An 8402-nucleotide genomic window follows, 5' to 3' on the forward strand; every position below is an offset into this window, starting at 1 on the left:
TTATTTATTTATTTATTTTTACTTTACAATATTGTATTGGTTTTGCCATACGTCAACATGCATCTGCCACGGGTGTACACGTGTTCCTCAGAGAGGGACTTCTAACACACTTGGGGAATCAGGGCATATAGCACTGCGAGTCAGCCAGGGAAAGAAGGCCCAGGTACAGAGGCTTCCAAGTATGGAAATAGTATATAAAGGGTGCAAAGGCGTAGGGGAACATGACAATGTCTCCTCAGGGAAACGTGAATTATTTTGCATGACTAACATAGAATTATACCTGGTGGGCAGTGTGTGAAGCAATATATGTCATCAGAAGGAATGTGTTTAAGAATCATGTGAAGATTTTAGCAAGGATAAAACATATTAGATTTATGTTAGGAAAAATCTTCCAGCTGATGGACGGATTTCCAAAGTAAAGACTGTAGCTAAGGAGACCAGGAAGCAATGATAAGGGTTTAAAAAAGTAATATTTTGAGACTAAATAAAATAGATCAAATCCAAGAATTGCCCAGGAAGTGAAAATTATAACTACTCTGATGATTCCATAGTACTTGGAGCATATGAGAATGTCTGGTCCCCACTCAAGAGAAATGCAGGGAAAACTAGGATTTACTTAAAGCGAGGAGGTAGGGCATGCATCCATGAACACAATGGAAGATGTATGGTTTTTTATTTTCTTTTACTTTTTTTTTCTTTTTTTAATCTATGGGATAGAAGTTCTAAGAGCCTAGGAAGCATAAATGCATGGGGATGTAAGAATGAAAGGAATAGCTAGAGAATATGACTGGAAGAATATGAATAGAGAGTATGGGAGAATGGCATTGAAACACGTATAATATCGTACGTGAAACAAATCGCCAGTCCAGGTTCGATGCATGATACAGGATGCTCTGGGCTGGTGCACTGGGATGACCCAGAGGGATGGTATGGGGAGGGAGGTAGGAGAGGGTTTCAGGATGGGGAACACGTGTACACCCGTGGTGGATTCATGTTGATGTATGGCAAAACCAATACAATATTGTAAAGTAATTAGCCTCCAATTAAAATAAATACATTTATATATTTTTTTTAAAAAAGGGTATGGGAGAGAAAATATAAAGGGGCTGCTGCTTAGTCCTTCAGCAAAGAATAATCTACAGAGTCAGTTGTTCAATCACTCAACAAATATATTTTGATTTCCAACACTGTACTAGGTACTCCACCAGGTGCTGGGGATACAGTAAAGGACCATGTGTACCAGGCAGAGACTGACTGCCTTCACAGTTTCATTTGTTCGGTTGATTTGGTGCTCATACTGGCTGAGGCCTCAGATGGGGTGAGAAAGGATGAGATTAGCCATCCATGGCATTGCCTACAGAAGGCAGCTTAGCTCAGTCTACATTGGAACACACATGCACTGGCCGCAGCCAGGTCTGACGAGTAGAGTCTGCAGTCTTGAAAAACTAACTCAATATCTGTGAGTCATTTTTCTCATTTGTAAAATGAGATAAATGACAGCCACCTTGTAAGTCGACTTACTATGAGTTTTCAAATGAGCTTCATTTAAGGGCCAAGTAAGGTACCTGGCTCAGAGAATGTATAAAAATAATTGTTATCATAATCATGATTTGATACCTATATTTAGAGGCACAGATAAATCAAAGACTTGGTTACTTCAGTACATGAAGATCAACTGTGAATTCATGGAGGCCTGTGTGGATCGAAGCTTCACATAAAATCAAAGGCAGCAGCATCCTTAATGATGATTGACTTCATGTGGAAGGACCTCAAAATTGCCACTACCTATAAATTTGCTTATTTTCTACTTTTATTTTAGAAGTGAGATCTTTATAATGTCTGATGAAACTGGGGCACACTATTTTACTTCCTTAGATTAGGTGTCCAAATTCCTTCATTGGGAATTAAAGATAATAAAAAATAATTTATATGTCTATTGAATTGGTTGTGACTACCAAATACCAGTGATAAATTTGATTTATGATGCAGGTAACCTTCATCCTTCAAGACAATGTTGGAGAAGAGCCTCAGGAGATGAAGTGAGCTAGAGCTTTGATATCAGCCCAGCACATTCCTGCTAACAGACTGGGTATCCTGGGGTTTAATCAGCTGAAGAGAACAGTAGTGCTTATTAAGCGTGATGATGATTCTCTAGGCAGAAATCTTCCCGGGGCACGTGCAGCAAAAAGAAATGAGTCTGAGACTCTGTGTGGAACTGAAACAATTGTGGAGGCTGGGAACAAAGAAAAGATGAGTATGTCTCAGCTGTCAGAGTAATTCTTCTTAGCTGGGTTAGATTTATGGAATTGGGGGTTTGTGATGTAGGAGTCATTACAGAAGGCAGATAACAACGAGGTATTGTCACTACAGGAGATGTTGAATCTCTTCCTGGTTTTATTGGGATGAGTAAAGTCTAAAGTAATATGAAATAGTTGAGTAGTAAGGTTATGATTTTCAGGCCACCCGTCTGACTTTTTAGACCTCCAACAATGTTCTCTCACTTACCTTACAATGTACCTCTCTCTCTAAAGGTAATATGTAAAATATTGGAATAAAGCTGTAAGTCTTTTCTATTGTACAACATTTAGCTATGGAATAATAAGAAGCAGTTTAAAAACTTTCTTCTTACTCTCAGTGGAAACCCTTGGCTCCAGGTTGACATAGCAGAGAGAAGCTGGGCTTCACAAACAGTCAGACTTGGATTCAAAGTCCACTCTCACTAGCTGTATGACCTTGGGCAAGTCTTCTATTTCAGGAACTTTTGAACTGAGCTATAAAATGGCAATAAGAAGGCCCATGTAGAGTAGCTGCAAGTGTTAAATGGGAAAGCCTGTTAGAGCACAGAGTTCAAGGGCCTGAATCTCCCTTTCATGTTACCATACTAAACCACTGTGCAGGGACCTGGGAGCGTACATCACTGAGCTAATAGCCCAGAGCCTTGAATTCTAGATCTGACTGTGCCACTTACTCATGGGGTATCCTTGAGCAAGTCATTGACTTCAGTGGGCTCCAGTCTTCCGTTAGTAAGACGTAAGAATTGCTGAGTTTCCCTCAGCTCCTTGAGAAGCACCTCACTTCCATAGGTTTGCCCAGGCAGTCTCCACTACTGGCATGACTCTTACTCTTCCTTCACTTGTTCTGATGTCTTCTGTTTCATCAGCCTGAAACTGTTTACCTCAGATGGGGACTTGAACCCATGTGCTGGGACTAAAACCTGGCCAAAACTTGAACTGGGACTTAAGATTTACTGAGGCTCAGGTTCTTTGTGTCTCAGCACAGAAGGAATTCAGCCGGAGGCAAAGTGATAGTCGAGGGGTAGATTTTTTTAATATAGGGTGCTTGTAAGAGATGCAAGTGGGCAGGCGACGGAGCTCTGCCCCAACGATTAAATGGGCTATGATTTTATAATCAAAGGAAAGTGGGGGAGGGGGAAAGACCACCTTATTCAAGAAGATGTCAGGCTTACATCACTAGCTCCTCCTTTATATCAGGCAGGAGAGTGTCTGACCCTATGAGGTCAACTAGGATTACCATTCTTATTAGATTCTTCCCTGGTGGCTCAGACGGTAAAGAGTCTGCCTACAATGCGGGAGACTCAGGTTCGATCCCTGGGTCCGGAAGATCCCCTGGAGAAGGAAATGGCAACCCACTCTAGTGTTCTTGCCTTGAAAATCCCATGGACAGAGGAGCCTGGTAGGCCACAGTCATGACTGAGCAACTTCACTTCACTTCTTCTTCAGGATTACCATAGGGCTTGTTAAAATCAGTAGAAGGGTGGTGACATTTTTCTCGCCCCTACTGGGGCTTCTCCGAATACCTGTATAGCTGTCCCGTTTTATTCCTGTCAGGCACATAGTGATCCTCCTTCACAGTGTGTCACTCCCTGTGCCTTTGACTGTCACTCACTGGGCCCTCGACTGTAAACAGCTTTCTTTTGATTTCTAACCTTTCTGGATTTTAGGCCTTGGCTCCCCAACTAGAACAAAATTCTTCCTGAGGGAAGAAGTATGTTTTAGGCTTTGTGACTTCCTTCAGTGTGTTCCAGGAACAAAGTAAGTGATTAATGATACCTTGTTGAAGTAACAGTCGACATTAAATGTACAAAAGCACAGATGTGTGGGATTATGGATTTGGAACAAGCATTGGTGCCATTCTGGGAAGGGCTGAGTCTGATGCCCCCACCACCAATAATCCACTCATCCACATCTTTCCTTTTTTTTTTTATCCCTCTGCAAAGGTTTTTATCAAGGCTTACCTGTGCATGTAGAGAATTAAGCTTGCCTTGGCTCTGAATTTCTGTGAAGTCCTTCTCCAGCTTGAGCTGTGCTGTTTTACACTGTGAGAGGTGTTTGGCACCTTCCTCCTGGAAGCCATGGGCAGAACTAATTTACATGACATTGTACTGTCAGTGACATTATACTGTCTCAGTAGGGGACAGGCAGGTATGACTCAGAGCATGTTTGATTCCCAAAGACATCTTTCCAAGTGGTGATGGCTAATGAGCTCACTTTTGAGTCTGCCAACAAAAGAGACCTGGGAAACACTCAGGTCAGCTGAAATCTACCAGTCCCAGAGAGGGAAGATGTGGCACACAGTCATGGTCTATGGATGCCTGCCAGGCAACCTCATGAACAGGAAACCCTGACTCTCAGAAACTGGCTTCGCTGCTTCAGCCCAGCTAATCACCAGCTAGTCTCACAAGTCAACTCTTTGTGGGAATAACAAGGAAAAACAAGGGTCATAAAATCTATATTCACAAAATTTTAATCTGTGTTATTGCTTGTCTTAGGGCTCTACTTGTATTTACTTATCAAATGTTTGTTGTATAGGGGATACATCAAACAAAAATCACTGCCCTCCTATCCTCTGGAACTCATATGCTATTATAAGAATCAAAATGCATCCAAATTCATACAGAGCTACACCAATTTACCAACATGTGCCCCTTTGCCCTCGGCCCCTCAGTCTCTTCAAGGGTTAGTTACCTAGGTGCTACCTCATGTTTAACAAATGCCTAGTTCTGTACTTCCCTGGTGGGTCAGTAGTAAAGAACCCATCTGCCAATGCAGGAGACTTGGGTTCTATCTCTGGGTTGGGAAGGTCCCCTAGAGAAGGAACTGGCAACCAACTCCATTATTCTTGCCTGGAGAATCCCAGGGACAGAGGAGCCTCGTGGGCTGTAGCTCTTGGGGTCACATAGAGTTGGACATGACTTAGCAACTGAACAATAGCAACAAGTCCTGTACTTGTTGCCCAGATGTTGATTTCAATATAGTTGAAAAGGTCATAAAAACACTAAAATTCACATTCTGGTTTTTAGTATGGTGACACACTTTCTGAACACGTAAGTAACAATTGTGACTGACTGGTATGTTTTCCAACTCATTCATCATTAGTGAGTAGCTCTTAGAAGGATGAAATTAATGATTACCTAATGATGTTGAAGAGAAATCGGGAAATGGCATTGCGTGTGTGAATGCTGAGTTGATTCAGTCGTGTCTGACTCTTTGTGACCCCGTGGACAGTAGCCTGCCAGGCTCTTCTGACCATGGGCTCTCCCAGGCAAGAATACTGGAGTGCATTGCCATGCCCTCCTCCAGGGGGAGAGGGCATTAACTCCCTTCTAAACCACACATTATCATAATACCATGCTTCTTAATACAGCTATGCAATTTTCAAAGTGCTTTTACACATGTTTCCAATTATTGATTCCTTAAAGCTTTGATTTTGTTGTTGTTTTAGTCGCTAAGTGGTGTCTGACTCTTTTTCGACCCCAAAGAATGTAGCCCTCCAGGCACCTCTGTCCATGGGATTTCCCAGCAAGAATACTGGAGTGGGTTGCTATTCCTTTCTCCAGGGGATCTTCCTGACTCAGGGATGAAACCCACGTCTCTTGTATTGTCAGGCGGGTTCTTTACTACTAAGCCAGCAGGGAAGCCCCAGAGCTGTGATAGGTCTTCTCAATAAAAACTGAAAACCAGCCTGGAAATCCAGATAAATTTTAAAGCATAAGTCTTGGATGCCCACTATATGTAAAAATATCCTGTTAAGCACTAGAAACCTACAAACAAATAAGTCAGGACCTCTTCCCTTAGGGAAATGCAAACAAAGACTGGATTACTGAGGAGCCAGGAAGGGACCCTGAACCAGTCTTAGCAAACACTGCAAATTTTCTGGGGAAGCTGAGTCCCATGTTTGGTCCTGAAGGGCAAGCAAGAGCAAGGGCACTTCAATGAGTGGAGGAGTTTTAAATATTTGTTTCTCATTGGCCATATGACAGAATGAACGTCTGTTCCATTGTCTCTGGGGATGGTGAGAGACGTTGGAAAGAGCAGGTAATTCTGCCTATTAAATTATAACCCACTAGGCAGACTGTTAGATGAAAGAGTCTGGTTTTATAATCTCTCTCTTTCCATAAAGTCAGCATATGCTCACCTTTCAGCTGGAGCAGAGTCCTAGGGCTGAACTGTTTAGCAGCTGGTGACTGTTCTTGTCCCATAAGATTAAAATTACTTAAGAAAAATTATAAACACAATCAATGGTAATTGTTTTTTAACGTTAGGAAAGTCAGAGAAGTATTTAAAAAAAATAAAGAAATAAACAGTAATGCTACCATTCAGAAAATTCAGAGGATATAATAATTTGCATTTTTTAAAAGATGTTTCTATTCAGCAGTTTTCACTGATACGGATATTCACTCACATGGATAACTGGGCTTCTTCAGGGGGTATTGGGAAGAGGAGAAGAAGGTTACAAATGATACATTTCCAGTGCTTAAGAAGGCACAGAGGAACCTAATAAATAGGTTTTAAAATACACAGGTAAGGACCTCCCTAGGGTCCAGTGGTTAAGAATCTATCTCACAATACAGGGGACATAGGTTTGATACCTGGTTGGAGAACTAAGATCTCACAGGCCGCAGGGCAACTAACCCGAGTGCATTGGTAATGGATAAACACCCCAGTTAGATCCAGACCCTGTTTTGCAAAAGATTTCACTTACCTTCATGACTCTGGCTCCCAGAATGGTAACCAGGCTCTGGTAGTACTTCTTAACACAGTGGTTTAATTTCACAAAACTAAACAGAAGGTTTAGTTAAAATGGACTGGATCTTTGTAAGATTTTTTTTTCCTTTTCTTTGATTTTCTTTGTAAGAGTGGATGCTGTTGGCTCTGTGGCCGTTGCTTGTGTTGGCCACCTGATGTGCATACCCGTTTGGATGCAGGCTGTACTGAGTGACAATTTCCTTCACTAAAAGGGGGAGAAGAACCTGGAAGTATAAGGAGAGAACCAAGTAGGTTGGAAGCTAGACAAGGGACTGGCTAGAAAGAGGGAAAACCCCTGACTACATGATGAATAATAAATAAACATGGAAGAAGGAAATTATTGAGTCCTGCCCCAAGGCCACTGAAGCAGAGCCTAGAACCAAGGACACCTCTAAAGCTAACTGAACCCCTTTACAACCATCACCAAAAGCCTCCTGATCATTACTAACAAGCCTCCTGACTCCAAATTAGGCAAAAATGTCCACTCCAGTAAATCCCCTATAGTGCTCCCACCAATCACCTACTGCTAACCTTCCAGCAGTAATTTTCTTTGTCTTGAGGCTATAAAAATTAGCTACTAATCCATGAAAACTGTCAGCTTTCCCTGGTCTGTCAGGAGGTCAGTCTAGTGCATTCACAGTGGTCACATGATTTCTGCTCTTTGTTCTTAATAAACTTACTTCCTTCTGAAATGCCCAGTGTATGGAAATTCTTTTCCAACCTGCATTCAGACTGCCTCAACCAAAATGTCTAAATTTTTGTTCTTTGCTTTTTTAGTTTGAGTTTGTACATTCATTAATGCTTTTATGAGATTACATTCCTCTGTAGGAACTAAAAAAATGCTGAGTTTCTAGTCTGGGTCGAAGCAGTTGACCCATAAAGATAATACATACGGATGAACACCCAGGATGGAGAGAAAATTCCCCAGGCCATGGCATTGTGCATCTGGGTGCATGGAGCAGAGAGAGGATTTGTTAAATTCCCTCTCTCTAGATTTCTAGGAGGCCTCAGCTGCAATCTGAGTTCCAGATACCATAATTGTAATTATTAATATGCACACATGGCGGAATGCCTTATGGTGCTGACGTGAGCTACCTGTACATCCTTAGGGTATTTGTGACTGTGTACTGTGCCTCCCAGACACTGGTGGCATCAGTGTTTTCTGGGGAAACTTTCCTAAGCCTTTACATCCTTTAGTGCCTTCCATGATGTTGTTCCTCTCCCTTTCCGCTAGGGGCTCCCTATCCTACCCCTAGCCGGAGAATTGATGCTTTTGAAATGTGGTGCTGGAGAAGACTCTTTGAGAGTCCCTTGGACTGCAAGGAGATCCAACCAGTCCATTCTGAAGGAGATCAG

This window comes from Bison bison, unplaced genomic scaffold (genome assembly GCF_000754665.1).
Source record: "Bison bison bison isolate TAMUID 2011002044 unplaced genomic scaffold, Bison_UMD1.0 scf7180017864064, whole genome shotgun sequence".
NCBI lineage: Eukaryota > Metazoa > Chordata > Mammalia > Artiodactyla > Bovidae > Bison > Bison bison.